At 43.1% G+C, this 16,084-nt stretch overlaps 1 protein-coding gene and 1 long non-coding RNA gene across 12 annotated transcripts in view; one reads left to right on the top strand and one right to left on the bottom strand.

The window, feature by feature from the left end:
* The window catches only part of LHFPL3 (LHFPL tetraspan subfamily member 3), a 261,232-nt gene that overhangs the window by 181,090 nt on the left and 64,058 nt on the right, over window positions 1–16,084 (bottom strand). The window lies entirely within an intron of this gene.
* On the top strand, window positions 2,099–4,841 carry LOC310892302. Its single transcript, XR_014578029.1, has 2 exons — window positions 2,099–2,171; window positions 3,001–4,841. It is a non-coding gene; the product is annotated as an uncharacterized lncRNA (long non-coding RNA).

Genomic DNA, 16,084 nt, shown 5'->3' with positions numbered 1-16,084 from the left:
TTCTAGCTCTCTGAGCATGTACAACTTTTTATGGTGGAATAGATAATTCGATCCATTAAGTTTTATTAGTAGATTTGGCTGAATGCCACTAAGCTCAGGAATAAACCTAGCTTAAAGATTGGCATGTAGATCTGATAGATAGCATGGAAATTTCATAAAGTTTGCTTCCTAAATCATAACTCAAACACTACAACTTTCCAGTAGTGCTTTCTAATGCAACTTGACCCCCCACGGAGAAGAGTCATATTTTCCTCTATGTTGTCAGGTAAAAAGTTCTGGGATCTACTGCAAAACAACGCTACTATATCATGCTGTTTCTTATCCCAGAAGGGGATTGCTCTACACATGGTCCTCTGTTGACCTGCTGTAAAAACCACACAAACAGCTAGTGGAGGTGACTGCTACCTCTTATGTTTGCAATGTGGGTCAACAGAAAAGAAGCTCAAGTGTCTGGGGCTCCACAGTTCCTTTGCTTAAATCCAGTTTGCAGGGAGACTGTGAAGGAGCTTTGGATGGAGGTGCCCTTCAGACTGATCTAGCTGCTGGTGCTGGGTTACCAGCTGTAACCAAGTACCTGCTCATGCTGAGATGGGCAGGAAAGCACCAATGGAAGCCTCCTACTTCTAGATGCCTGGAACTTTATAAAGGGGAGACAATCTGACAAGGACCCCAAACCAACCCTAAAATAAAGTGACTCAGTTCAAATACATGTGGTGTTCTGCTGGCATGAAGAGTAGCTGTAAGAGTAAAAACTATTTGCAGTGCGTAGAGAAAGCCTGCTGGTGTTAGTGGCCACTCAGGCTTGATTCCCCAGTTCTGCTAGCTCCGTCATCACTGTATTTTTTTTTAACATTGTATAAGAAACCCCCAAATGAACCAAAGATTCCTGAAGGAATTAAAGCCAACATGTAGAAAGTTCATCCAGAGAAAGAATAAGGTTTGGACTAGGTTAGCTCTTTTGGAGAGCCTCCATAAGCCCAGTAGGAAACACTTTGCACAGAGCCAAAGAAACAGATCCTGTAGAACTGATCCATGCCGTCTACTATTCAGCATGGAGAATACCATGTCATGAATCATGTCTTCAGAGCAGTAATCAAACACAAGAGCCTGTTGGGGTGTTGGGCTGGATATTTAAATTCTGAAGAAACTCCATACCTTCTTTTGACATCTAACATTCTTTTGTGACATCATAAAAAAAAGGGTACCTGGGATCACCCACCCAGGTATAGGTGGGTTGAAGCACAACAAAGTACTGTAAGCTTTTAAAACCTAAGTGAAACATAACATGGAAGTGTTGTATGAGCTTTCCATCCACTGTGATGGGAGCGAGGGGTGTGGACAAGTACCCAAATGAGCGAGTGATGCTGAAGGAGCAATGCAGCATCCCACCAGGTCAGCAAAACCCTTCTCAGATCTTTGGGCTTATCAAGCACTATCTAGAGTATTAAGACATGTAAAAAAGGAAATTTTCCATGGGGTAGGCTGGATTGACAGTAATGGGTATTTTCGGAAAACAGCTTATTGAAACAACTTACACATGTTTAGGTTTGGAAATCAACTACGGAGCCTGCACATTGTGAAATACAATGGGTGTTCATACCAACTGTAATTGTCTATTTATTTGTATGCCACTGAGTATCATCAGACACTTACACAGCTAGCAGTGCAAGGCTGAGAAGACAATAATACAATGTCAAAACCAAGTCAAACCATGTCAGCATAAATGATACATTGCAAACCAAAATAAATTGATCATGAGGTCTTAAAGCAGCAGGGAGGGTGAGCTTAGAGAACACACAAAATCAAGGAGCTTTTGTGATATTTCTAATTATTATAAGAAATTACACTTTAAGAACACATTTGTTCATCCATGCTTCAGCTCATTCTCAGCAGGTGTGCATGGCAGACAATCAATGTGATCAATGCAAGCAGAACACCTGCTAGCTCCTGTATTGGTTACATTGGGTCAATGCCATCTAGGAAGAGACAAACACCACTGAAACTAATGCCTCCATCAACTGGATTAGCACATTATTGAGTAGCTTCCTCAGAGATTTTAAAGCTAGTGATGGTCCTGCTCATCCCGTTTTAGGCTCTGAGAACGAGGAGCAAATAACCCAGCAGTAGACCTAATACCCAAACTGCTAGAGCCCTGTTCAGCCTCTTACCAGGTGAGCCTATGGTGCAACTCCTTGCACAAGAACTGCTGTAACTGATGGAGCTCCCTCTCCAAAGCTATCGGAGCCATGCTGCAGTGTAGGCTACCTTCCCTTTAAAACAAATACACCTGTCACTGTCTCTATCTTGCAGGGAGAATAAATGTTTTCAGCAGGAAATTTCATGTATTTGGTTTCAGACCTCAGGGCAGTATTTTTTTCCTAAACATCTGAACTTCAGATGTTTTAGCTATTTTTTGCTGGGAGAAAGGAACAAGGGGAAAGACATTTGTTTAATGCTGGAAAAAAATATTTTCACAACCTTTTGAAAGGGAACAGCTGTAAAGCTTGGGGTGGGAAATCAAATTCTTCTAGAGAACAAAGTACATTCTTCAATTCAGTTAAAAATACCAATTAATCCTCTTTCCTTTTTTGTACAAGAGCCAGCCTCTTTAAATGTTTTGTAAGTGAAATCAGTAAATTGACAATACATTTTTCACCCAGACATGTTTTGCTAATTGTGATGGTGAATGATTCAGCTGCATTTATTCATAAGTCTTTAAAGATTATTTTTTTTCTAGTAATCAATTTATTCATCATCTATCACTATCTTAAATACTTTAGTTGCATTGTTCACCCTTTACATTAGAAGTTCTCTAAAGGATATTTATTTTTTCTCTTAAAAAAAAAGTTCATTTTAGCACTTTCATGGTAATTGTTTTATGAAGTGAATCAACATTCATGGTGTTGTTACCAGGATTATTACTATTATGGAATTTGCAGCAGCTGTTGCAATATCCTCCCATTTTTCTGCTGGATAACAGACTTATTTCATTGTTTTCAGGCCCATGAGCAAAACCTGGGGAAATACCAACATTTTCACAGAAAACTTGTAGCAGGGATCCAAGCAGGGAGGAAACACAGCATGCAAAACCCTGAAATGTTCACTGGGGAATTGTCGTTGCTCTTGCTTAATCATGTGAAAGTGCTACAGAGTGTGGCCATGCACGTTTCTGCTCTGCTGCTAGGTGCCTGGTGCTTTGCTTGTTGTTTTCCTTTGTTGTAAAAGTGTTTCTGTCTGTATACTTTTGGAATAAAAAGAGAAGCAGCCTTTCCAAGTGATTAAAAAAAACCCTAACACTAAAGTGAAGTCTGCAGAATGTCATACTGGGAGGAGGTTCCTAAATAGATAAATAAGTAAATTAAACTTCATTGCTGGACCAGCTACAGGGTACTAAGCTGCCTCATTTTCTTCTTCTTATCAGTTCTCACCATTATGATTTTTCATTAATATTGGACTCATGGAGTCTCATTACTCCATAAAATTCAGCTTCTTCCATTTTAAAGTTTATTTACCTCTGAGAGGAAGGAAAAGTAAATATCAGTTCAAAAGGAAAGAGTAATCTATTTACTTTTTAAAGTTTTTACAAGTTTGCTATTATAAATCTAATCTCATTACTCTAAACAATGTAATAATTCTTAAATTCACCCATACTTCCTCAGGGTTGGGCTTAGCAGTCCCATGAATAAAGGAATTTATTGGAAAATAAATTATTTATTGGTGTATGATTCATCAAGGCATTAATTTTTTGAATGCTCATAAAAATAAATCCCTAGAACCATTCAATACTGGAGTGTTTTTATAGTAAGTGGTTTTGTTCAACAATAAATGTAGTTATCTACCTAAGTGCCATCAAGGGAAAGATAGATGATAGCTCACGTTACTGTCATAACTTTGGTTTGGTCCCTAAAATTCACCCGAGTGTGTTGTGTAGCTGGAAATAGAAACCACTGCAGTAGTAGGGCCCATGCTGTTTCTTCTGGGACATGACTGTGCAGGGAAAATAGGATTGTATATAAGGAGAAAGAAGGGGGTTGGGGGGTGGGAGCAGCAATGGTACTTTTTTTTCCCCCTTTTTTTTCTTTTTCAAAAAGCATTTTGCAGTAATGTAACATCTTGGGTTGAATTCAGAGCTCTCAAGGACCTAAAAGGTTTTGGTTGTGCACAGAGCATCATATCTGATCTGTCATGGATGAGGCCAACTTGCTCTGGCTGGAGACGTCATCATGGCAGAACCAATTCCTGGATTTTTTTTTTTCAGTACTATTTCATACTCGTATTTCCTCCAAAGCTGTTTGCTTCTTTAAATAACCTGAAACAAATTCCAGCTCTAACTCTGACTTCAGCCTTCTCCTCCATGAGGCCTCTAGGCTGAGGCTGATTTCCTGGGGTGCTGAGCCCCATCACCTTTGGGTAACTGCCAGAAGTGCCCCCTTCTCCTTCTGCAGGCGAACAGTCAAAGCTGGCTGCTGAGGATGAGGGGCTGAGCTGCACACTGTGTTACTGCTGTATTTGGTGCATGTTGCACATTAATTGTAATACAGAGCCACCATGTTGGCAACATATCAGTGAATTTCCCTACCACAGGCCCCTGAGATAACCTGACAACATCCACAAAGATGATGAAATGCCCAGTTTGGGTAAAAAAAAAAGATGCATGCTAGATTATTTCATAATTATTAAATATCATAAGGAAATCATGCTTAGATTTGTTTGATCTTCTCTCTCTACACTGGCTTCTAACAGACATACCAGAACAGCACCTAATACACATTTATTCCACTGTATGCTAACTGCCTGTGACTTTGTCTTTTAATCACTGTGAAATAAGGTTTTTTTTTTTTTTTGAAAAAACTTTTCTTATTGCTTAGGGAACCAGATGCTCCACTTCCAGCAAACACAAGCCCAGTAATACGCATTTTGGGGGTGAAATTACATCTTCCATGTTCTGCAGTTACTATGGTTACCATTCTACAGCATCCCTGCATGCACCGCTAAAAGAAACAGTGCAAAAATAAATGTGCATGTTAAAACAAAAGAAGAATGCTGACCTACTAAAAATAACCAGAGATTTATTTTCCACAATGATAAAGGATGAGGAACTTACCTGTGGTCTTGTTTATAAACTCATTTGCTTAGGCTTTAATTGTTGGAGTGGGTTTTTGCTCCATCTGAATTAGGAAGATGGATGAAACACGGCCCATCCCCATGCTCCAGAAATTACCTACCATCAGAGGAGGCCTGGGAATGGGAGGACAGCTGTTGTCACATCGTCAGTAGGCAAGTAACTCGCCACAACAGTATTCAGGTTTTTACTGCCAAGCTGGGCAGCCTGCCTTCCTCACAAGGGCTGGTGGGATGTCAGGGGTTACAGTGAGACCTGGAAGCTCCCGTCCTGTGAGGGACCAGGTCCACTGAACTAAAGGACTGGGTGGCTACAATCAATTTTGGTTGAAGTTACATGCCTCAGCCCATGGATGCAATACTCAAGGTCAGGCCAAACCCTGCGAGGAACCTGAATCTGGAGTTGTCCTGCATAGTAAGTGCTCTTCAGGCAGATTTGCACAGCTTGCTGCGTTTTTTTGACCAGAACCATCAGCCAGATGCTCACATACCAGCGCTGGGAGGGAATGGGTGCAAGCAGCTTCTCTGGATGCACCCAACCACCCTACCAGGAGTACCTGAATGGCACAGAGGTGTCCAGACACCTCCTTCACAAACATGTCTGAAGTTGGTGGGGACAGGGACATCCCTGACCTTTTCTGCATGCTGAAATATCACAGGGATGACATGACAACACTAGTCCTGGCTACAGAGGGTTTGGAAGATCCACCTGCATGGGTGATGGCGATCAAATCCTTGGCTTTTCCCTCCTGAGTAGGCAGGAGGCTGCTCTGCCCTGTGGGATACTCTGATAGTTGGCAGGACATAACTGGAGAGTAATTGGAGCAGAGAGGGAGAGCAAAATGAAACCCATCTCTCTGATTAAAACGCTTGTCTAGGAGAAGGAGACCCGAATTCTCACCTGTCCACCAGGGCTAAGGCTCTATATGACTGTAATCACACTGGAGGAGGTGGGAAGCTTTCCTGGGAAGTGAGAAATGTGAGTTTGATCGCCCCACAGGTCGGCTGGATCTCTAGGCAAACTGGATACCTACAATACTCACACCTACAAACCCTTTCTTAGACGAATGTGTACATAATACTTTTAAGCAAGGACACCACTAACTGAAAGCCCCGGTGGCTGGGATTTGAAGAAAGAACCTAGAATCAAATACTTTTGTTTCAACAATTCTGCAACTAAAAAAAAATAGGGGGGGAAACAAACAAATAAGCAGAGTTAAGGCTTACAAAATTGTTACTGTTAAAAAGTCACCCATGTTGAACTTTGACCAGCCATATACCCTAGGGAATATATTGAGGTAATGGTTACTCTTGCCTTCCCTGTATCAGCATCATTGTGCCATGATTTTTAGTGTTATCACCAGAAAAAAAATGTAAACTGAATATTACAGCCTTACAATATTGAAAAACATACCTAATTATTTTCTTCTATGTTTATTTGCAACTGCAAAGACAAGAAGGTCACTGCATTTCAGGGTCACCTTCTTTTTGTATCTTATCTACGAAGGCTGATTGAAAGCACAGCAACAACTGAATGGTAAGCTCTTCCTCCGGTATGTACCTTTGAAATCAGGTACAATTTCAAGAACAAACGACAACAAGAAAAGTTCTGGATGTGTCAGATTCATTGTCCCTGTTCTTCATTAAGAAATGATTGGCATAGGGTGGTGTGAAATGTGAGGGAATAAAATAGAACAAAAGTGTGAAATGCATCCTATATTTCCCTGAGCTTCCTTTGCTGTGTCCTTAGGGCATTTCAAGTCCTACCTTGGAAAAAGACTTTGCATAATAATCACTGCTATGATTAGGTAGGTGTTTCACATTATATAATGTGTACAATTCACCTGATAAGCATTGCAAGAAGAATTACTTGCAATTAAAGATTCAAAATGCTTCAGATTCTAGGACTTCTCCCTCCCAGCTAACAATGCAGCCCCGTTAGTTTTCTCAGAAGACCCACACTAAAACTCACTTAAAAGTAAGAACATTCTTCTAAATTCCTTCCAGATACTTACAAATTCATAACCACAATGGTACCAGCAGCCCCAGGGCTATAAACACCTCACCAATGGTCAATTGCTCATCATCAAAGAACTGCAGCCCTGAGAGGGGGGTAAAACCACTTTTAGGAGTAACAAGAAGCATAAGGACAAAGTATCCAACATACATAAGAGACAGGGTAAATTTGGGTGTAACATGAACTTGCAAGCCAGTGCAGAAACAAGAAGTTGCAGTACACATTAGCAAACAAAAAAATGATCACAAGCACATCCCAGAGGGAGGAGGAAGAAGAAATCATCAACACTGTGGGATTCAGGATGCTGATAATGCTCTGTACCCCAAGACTGAAGCCATCAACCACAGGACCCAGCAGAACGATGGAAAGATGGGCATAACAACAGAGAAATGGATGGGTGTTGGAAAGTTTTGTGTTCATATAATTTTAATGGTTTGAACCTGTTATTGTAACTAGAGTCATACTTTTTTCATCAGGCCTTCTGACCTGCAGTAGACCAAATGTTTTGTTTTACATCTAATGTACTTGCCTTTTGCACCCAGCAAGATTTAGAGTGTACCAAACCGGCAGGACTTCAGGCAATGCGTTCTGTAGCTTGCATGCAGCAAACTGGTAATAGTCATCCTGAGGCACAGCGAAACATGCACCTCGAACCCCAGAGCTATGGTCTCCTGGGGAAAGGCAGGCATTACTTTTCATGAATTCAGGCTCCCAAGCTGCAGATGGACATGGACAAATGTAGAATCAGGGTACTAAGAAAACAAACACCTGAAATAAAAACAGCTAAGAATATGGGGCTTCTTTTTATATATAGGAAGCAGGGAAAAGCAATGAGATATAATTTAGGGTCCCCCTCTTCTCTCTCTTGCTGATTTATATTTGGGTGAATTGTATTTACAATTATTTATGTTCCATATATACTTCTTCATGAAAAATAAGTATGTCCTTTGAGTACTAAATCAACTTCAAATACTATGGCAGACTTAATCATAAAGTATAGCTTTGCAAAACCTCCGCCATGTATGGAACTTGAATGATTTTCTTCCTTTTTAGCAGCATTTATTCTACTAATTTAAAAGCTATTAAGCAAGATAAAGTATTCATGGGCAGTAAACTGTAATTCTTAAGTCATTAGGGAATAGTTAGTGCTCAATACAAATGCTAATGCAGTTTAAACTTGATATAACCTTCCTAGACTTGAAGTCATCGGCAAATAAAATGTTAATAAAAACTTCCGGACTGTATCTAGATTACTTTTTTGCATTAGTAAGCTAGCTATTACAGAACAAAAAATAACCAAAATCTATCTTCTTAAAGAACAGTTTCCAGTATAGCAAATACCAGTAAGGGAAAAATGATGAGAAATCATTATTCATATGAATAATGAATCACAGAATCATAGAGTGGTTTGGGTTGGAAGGGACATTCAAGATCACCCAGTTCCAACCCCCTGCCATGGGCAGGGACACCTCCCACCAGACCAGGTTGCCCAAAGCCCCATCCAGCCTGGCCTTGAACACCTCCAGGGATGGGGCAGCCACAGCTTCTCTGGGCAGCCTGTGCCAGGGCCTCACCACTCTCAGAGTAAAGAATTTCCTCCTTATATCTAATCCGACCCTACCTTTTTTAGTTTAAATCCATTACTCCTTGTCCTATCACTACACTCCTGACAAAGAGTCCCTCCCCAGCTTTTCTGTAGGCCCCCTTTAGGCACTGGAAGGCCGCTGTAAGCCTCCTCGGAGCCTTCTCTTCTTCGGGTTGAACAACCCCAACTCCCTCAGTCCCTCTGATCATCCTTGTGTCCCTCCTCTGGACTCATTCTAATACATCCATGTCCTTCTTGTGCTGGGGGCCCCAGAGCTGAACGTAGAGCTCCAGGTGGTGTCTCACAAGAGCAGAGCAGAGGGAACAATCACCTCCCTTGTCCTGCTACCCACGCTTCTGTTGATGCAGCCCAGGACACAGTTGGCTTTCTGGGCTGCAAGCACACATTGCTGGCTCACGTTGAGCTTCTCATCCACCAACACCCCCAGGGCCTTCTCCTCAGGGCTGCTCTCAATCCATTCTCCACCCAGCCTATGTTTGTGCTTGGGATTGCCCTGACCCAGCTGCAGGACCTTGCCCTTGGCCTTGTTGAACCTCATGACGTTCACACAGGCCCACCTCTCAGGCCTGCCCAGGTCCCTCTGGATGGCATCCCTTCCCTCCTGCGTGTTGGCCGCACCACACAGCTTAGTGTCATCAGCAGACTTGGTGAGGGTGCACTCAATCCATGTTACTGGCAAAGATGTTAAATAGTGCCGGTCCCAATACTGACCCCTGAGGAACACCACTCATTACTGATCACCACCTGGACATTGAGCTGTTTCCCACAACACTTTGAATGCAACCATCCAGACAAGTCCTTGCCCACTGAGTGGTCCATCTGTGAAATCCATCTCTCTCCAATTTAAAGACAAGGATATCATGTGGGACAGTGCCAAATGCTTTGCACAAGTCCAGGTAAATGACATCAGTTGCTCTTCCCCTATCCACCAATGCTGTAACCCTGTCATAGAAGGCCACCAGATTTGTCAGGCATGATCTGCCCTTAGTGAAGCCATGTTGGCTGTCACCAATCACCTCCATATTTCCTGTGTGCCTTATCATAGTTTCAGGAGGATCTGCTCCATGATCTTGCAGGGCACAGAGGTGAGACTGAGTAGGCTGTAGTTCCCCAGGTGTTCCTTTTTTCCCTTTTTAAAAATGGGGGTTATGTTTCCCCTCTTCCAGCCAGCAGGAACTTCACTGGACTGTCACAGCTTCTCAGATATGATGGACAGTAGCTCAGCAACTACATCTGTTAGTTCCTTCAGGACCCGCAGATGTATTTCATCAGGTCGCACGGACTTGTGGACCTCCAGGTTCCTTAGGTGGTCTTGAAAGTGATCTTCTCCTAAACTGGGTGGTTCATCATTCTCCCAGTCCCTGCCTTTGCCTTCTGGGGCCTGGACTATGTGGCTGAAGCCCTTGTGGGTAAAGACTAAGGCAAAATAGACATTGAGTACCTCAGCCTTCTCCATATCCCGGGTGACCAAGTCTCCCTTTTCCTTCTGAAGAGGGCTCACAATTTTCCTAGTTTTCCTTTTATAACATAAAAAAAAAGAAAAAAAAGAAAAAAAAAGACACTGCATTTCTGAGAAAAAAAAATCAGTAGAAAAATGATATTAAATACTGTATATATGTTGAGAAATCCACAATTATGAAATCAAAGCAAATTTGGCTGTAAGTAATATATCTATCAATGAGTGACACCTTCCCTTCAGATTTATAACTACTTGTAACAATTGGTAGCAAATCCAATCTCAAGCAAAAGCATTACATTGCATAAGCAACTTCCATGTTTAATCTTTATTGCCCTTGTTTTGTTTTATTTTTCAAGGTAGAGTGACAAAAAGTACTTGCATGGAGAACAAAAACCACAGTACCAAATACAATACACAGTTTGGCAAGCAAACTTATTTTGAGCTGAGTGGAAAGACTCTCTGCAGCTTTACCAGAGGCTGCAGCGGAGCACTGCCAATAGCCTGAGGTGAGGGAAACCCATCTAGTTCTATGTCTGCTCATATTATTACAAAAGCAGGCTGAAATGTGCAATGTTTTATGACATAAAATGTTCATGAATCTACAAGCCAGCAAAACCATAAACACTTCCTAAAGCACTTTACAGCCAGATGTGCTGTGTTGTTGTAGTCCCAGCCCACCGCCCACCTCCTCCACAGGGCAGCTGTCCCAGGAATAGGGCTGGGTTTGGTGGGACCTGCCAGCGAGCTGTTGGCTGGGGACACTCTTATCAAGCTGGCCCAGGAATGAGAGCCTCAGGAACTGCAACTTCAGCTTGGTAGATAGAGCATGGTGAGTGGGAGGTGACAGAGACCAACACAGACCCAAGAAAGATATGCTCCAAGAACCTATATATATAGATACATTTATATGTATATATATATATATATATATATATATTATTCCAATAGGAAGCAGCTTCCCTGTCTGGAGGGCCTTGTGCTCATTTTGGTGCCATCAGCTGCAAAGACACCTTCTGGTGGTAGTGGGGCCATTCCTCCCAGTGGAGTCCAGGCCTGCTGATGGAGGCACCATGTATGAATCAGCCCAGAGCTGAGCAGAGAGCTTTCATCTCCAGATGGTGCTGGCACCGCTTCCTCCACTGCCAACTGATGAGGGAGGGGCTGTTGTCCACTTCTGGAAGTTCAGAGATGGGTCCAGTTATGGCAATGGTGATATTGGACGCTGTCAGTTATGGCAATACCGACACTGGTCACGGTTTCTAGGTACAACATTAGGTAGCGCTTTTTGTTACTTCTGAATGGAAAAATTTGGGCATTTTGAACCAAAAGCATCCCAAACTGTCACACAGCAGGAAGGCACACGAGGCTCAGCCCACACCTAATCTCCTCGCTGGCAGCAGCAGTCTCCATGTGGATGGACAGGGGCTGTGGAGGGCATCTCCAAATTACTCCAGGCTGCCCTCGCCTGCTCCCTGACAGACCTCAGACACAAGTGCTTCACTCGCTGTGGCTCCAGTCTATAGAAACATGTCTGTGCTGTGAGGTTTAATTACATAACTGTAGAAATATTTTTGCCTTGTCAATTGAAAATCACTATCGCCTTTAGTGTGTTCTGTAAGTGAAAAAGCCTGACCTATAGGAGCTGTGGCCCCAGTGTATCAATACTGATTTATATTCACACAGTCTGCCTATTCCTTGTCATATTATGAGCCTAATCCCAGGATATTTTGTTTGCTTTGGTGAACAGATACAGACTTACTTACATTTCTGATATTTTTTTATGATAAATCAAACAGGTGTAATTCTTCCTGCAGGCCCAGCAAAAATCCTCTCAGATACTTTCAGTGAGTAATCTGTATCCACAAAAACAAGCAAGCAAAGCAAAAACAAACAAACAAACAAAAAAAAAAATCACAAAACCCCTCAACTAGCCACGTCACAGAGTCAGAATAAAAGTCCCAAAGAATAGACATGGGGCAGTAAAGCGAAGTGGGTCATGAGGGACTTTCTTTGGGAGTCTGGTGCTACATCACAGAGGAGCAGGTCGAGCCACTGGCTCTGCAACACCTGGGTGATTGCACCTGAGGAGAAATGGTCAGCTCAGTGCAAGGACGGAAGTATGGGGAACAACATCAGAGGATCAATAAAATCTTCTTCCACCTCCCACACAGTGAATCACCTGCAGTGCTACACAAAACCACCGAGATCAATTTCTCAGGTTTAGTATTGGCTGCTGAAAACCGGGAGACACGCTGAGTTTCTGCTCATCAAATCAGGTAATGTAATTAATAGAGCAATAGGAATAAGAATAAAATCTGAAAAAATCAAATTGTATACTATCTACACAGAATTTTAAATGGGCATTTGTTATTGCTAAATTATTCTTGCAGTAGCACTCCTAGGGCTCCAGCCTGCCAAGGACTGTGCCAGCAGCACTGGGTGGGGAGTGACAGAAGAGACAAAAGGTTGTCTTCCTTCTCAATTAGCTCAATTAGACAACCATGCTAAATCCTTAGAGCAAAACCATTCTGCCAGTCAGGACTCTACTTGCTAAGTAAGTATTAGGAATCATTTATGAACATGATTTCTTATATATTTTTTAAATTCTGAAGATGATGACAGAGATGACAGTTTTTATTGTCATAAAGGGAAACTTCACACACCGAACAGCAGCACTAACAGTCGGGAAGAAGTCAGGATGCCCCCATGAGGAAGTATTTTCCCCTAAAACACTCCATTTAATTGTGCCCACAACTGTGAAAAACAGATTAGTGTGCTTTCATTTTGCAGCATTTATTAGTATAATTCTGAGCCATTTGTCTGAAAACAGTACTCCATTTCACTGCTTCTTGTTCAACAAATATATTTGATTAGCGAGAACTATGTTGCTCTTGTGAAACTTAAAACTGTATTTGGAATTAGGACCTTTTTTATTAGTATGCATTAAAATCTGTTATTGATCTCCTAGAGGTGCTAATATAAGTGTCTCTTGTAATGCAAAAACAAATTAGATTCTGATCAGGTTCAAAGTGTTCAATCAAGGACTACCTAGCAGCATTTTTAAATGAAATACAGTTTGTGTTTGGCATTTCAGATCAGCTATTTGATTGAAAATCAGGAAGAATTCCCAGCAATGTAGCATCTCTCTTCCTTCACTGGGCATCTAATATGCATCTAGCATTCAGAGGCTGCGTAACGTTGACATATTGTTTTGTTCGGTCCAGAGCACTTCGATACTTAATGTATGCTATGTTGGCTAACTTCAAAGGGAGCACTGCAGTACATTAGCTTAAAAAAACATTTGCTAAACATTTTAAACCTAACTTCTTTATGGCTAAAGACTGTCATGTTCATTAACAGAATGCAAATGTGCAATATATCACTTGTGGTATTGATCCTTTTATGATAATATTAGCCTTTGTAGAGAAGTGACAAAATAGGTGTAGCTGTAACACAGTGAGAGGGGGGCACCTTTTGAGACCTTAAAAAAACTCAGGGACTCACTGTGAAAGACGCTGTACATGGGGCTCTAAGAGATGGGCTGTGTTCTGAAAGGTTTATAATTTGTACTTTAAAAGAAAGATGTAAGGCAGATGCAGTATTTCTATCATATCCACAATACCATTACAAAACAGGGATGTTTTCATCGCACCTAACTCACAGAATCACAGAATGGTTGGGGTCGGAAGGCACCTCTGGGGATCATCTGGTCCAACCCCGCAGCCAAGCAGGGTCACCTAGCACATACTCCATGCCTAAGTAAATCATACTAGGCCTAAAACAGTCAACGGAGAGAAAGACATTTTGAGGATGCAGTTTATCTGATCTCTGCTTTAGCAAAAAGCTGTCCTCTTTACCAGAAAACACAGAGCCAGCTACTTTTGCCAACCCCAGCACAACCTCCTGTCTTCCCAGATGAGATGAGGGGCTTGCCATCCTCCGCCCACACAGGCTCCACTCAGGAGCATCTCAGACATGGTCACCTGTCTCCTCTGTGCTAGAGGAAATCAGGGGGCTTACTCTGGGCTGGAAGCCAGAGCCCAGAGAGTGGGGCTGTTGAACAGCGGGATATTGTGAAACCGCATGGAGACAGCAGAGACCAGAACCCACCCCTTTGGGACGTTCTGCATTTAAACCAGTGTGATTTTAAACAGTTCGGTTTTGCAATAGATCTGCTTAACAGCATAGCACAAAGCCTCCAGGCTCAACACTGCAACTCTGACGTGCGGCTATGGCACGCAGCGATTACTGCAGCCAAATGATGCTCTCAGTGGTTTCGTCTGTTTATTCAGATTTAGACTAACTCAACCAAAAAAAAAATGCCTATGTTCTATTACAGCTAAAACAAAATTAGACAGAACTGGCACAACATACCGCCTCAAAATACTAGCAATTAACCTCCTGGTCAAGCAAGAACTCCAGCCCCTGTGCACACCAGGTCCTCTCCTACAAAGCCAGCTGATACCTATGGGGCCGTCTCCTGCATGGCAGCATGCAGCCCCTGAGTCAGCAAGGAGGCTCAGGCTACTGTTTTTGCTTCGCCTGGATACCTTGTGGTGCCAGTCTTTGCTCAGATTTTTCTGTCCTTTTACAGTAAGTGGCAATGAAAGGTGGTGGTTTGTGACCCATAGACTGAACTCTGACCCATAGACCCAGACCATGCCCACGTGAAGACAAGACCAGGCATGGGGAACTACGACTTGGAAGCTGAACAAGAAGGTAAGGGTGTCTCATGTGCTGGTTGCTGAAGTGGCCACGTCAACACATCCCAACTGAGGAAGTAGGAAGGAGGGATATGTAAGAAAATACAGCTTCACAACCAGTGAGTAACATTTTTTCTCTGTCACCCTCTAATTTAACAGGTGCAGAAGTCAAAAAAGTGATCGCTGTAACTGCCCCATCACAACCAACAACCTCTTTGTACCCCCTTTCAGCAACACCTTTTTGAAGGTTCCAGGATGATGGGAAAACTGAAGGGCAATGATTGCTGCAAGTCCCACCGAAAGGTCTAAGCAGTAAAAGCTTTTCCTTATGGGTGAAATCCTCTGCCTGCACCACACCGATAGGTGCGCAGGCTCTGGTGGGGCCACACGTTGCATTCAGTGCAGCTAGACAGAAACAGCCCCCTTCTCCAAGGCCACATCACCCTGCCCATTTGCGGGGCAGATGCCTCCCACAGCTGCAAAACCCCTCATTTCCCACTGGCTGGGAAGTTCATTAAATTCAACATTTTCCTTCAGGCTCCCCCATGGTGGGCAATTTAGTGTCCATGCTCAAGAGCATTATGAAACTTGAGCAGGTGAGACAGGAAGGGATAAGAAGCTGACAAAAATGCTCCTGACCTTCTGATGTACACATCCCCAAGAAGGGGAAGGGGAAATGGGGGTGACACACGAGGGGGGGGGGGTCAACATGTGTCACCAGCAAGCACCCAGCTTGGCTGCGACTTCTCTGCTGCAGCACCAACAGGGCTTGGCACTGCTGTATTTAACACTGGGTGCTGGTTGCCACCAAGCAGCACTGATGCTCTCCGTCCCTTCCCCAATCCATGTTCCCAGCTGTGCCCACACCTCCTCATTGCCAACACCACCAGCTGCATCTGCACCTCCTGGTGCCTCCACCATGCGCACACATCCACCAGCCCGGAGCCTTACATCAGCTGGTGGTGTCGGCTCGGCTCCTGCCAAAACCAGATGACAATTTTAGCAACCCTTCTGTGGGAACAGCATCAGGCTTGGTGCTCCCGGCAGAAGTGTGGCACTGGGATCCAAACACAAGATGATGCACCCAGGTGTCTCCTTTGTGCGCTCACACCAGCGGGTGAGGTGCCACCGCACATGGGTGGCACTTGAGCTGGGGCTGCCAGGGAAGCCGGTGTCCT

This window comes from Anser anser (assembly GCF_964211835.1).
Source record: "Anser anser genome assembly, chromosome: 1".
Classification (NCBI taxonomy): Eukaryota; Metazoa; Chordata; class Aves; order Anseriformes; family Anatidae; genus Anser; species Anser anser.
This window is presented reverse-complemented; position numbering and strand designations above follow the sequence as displayed.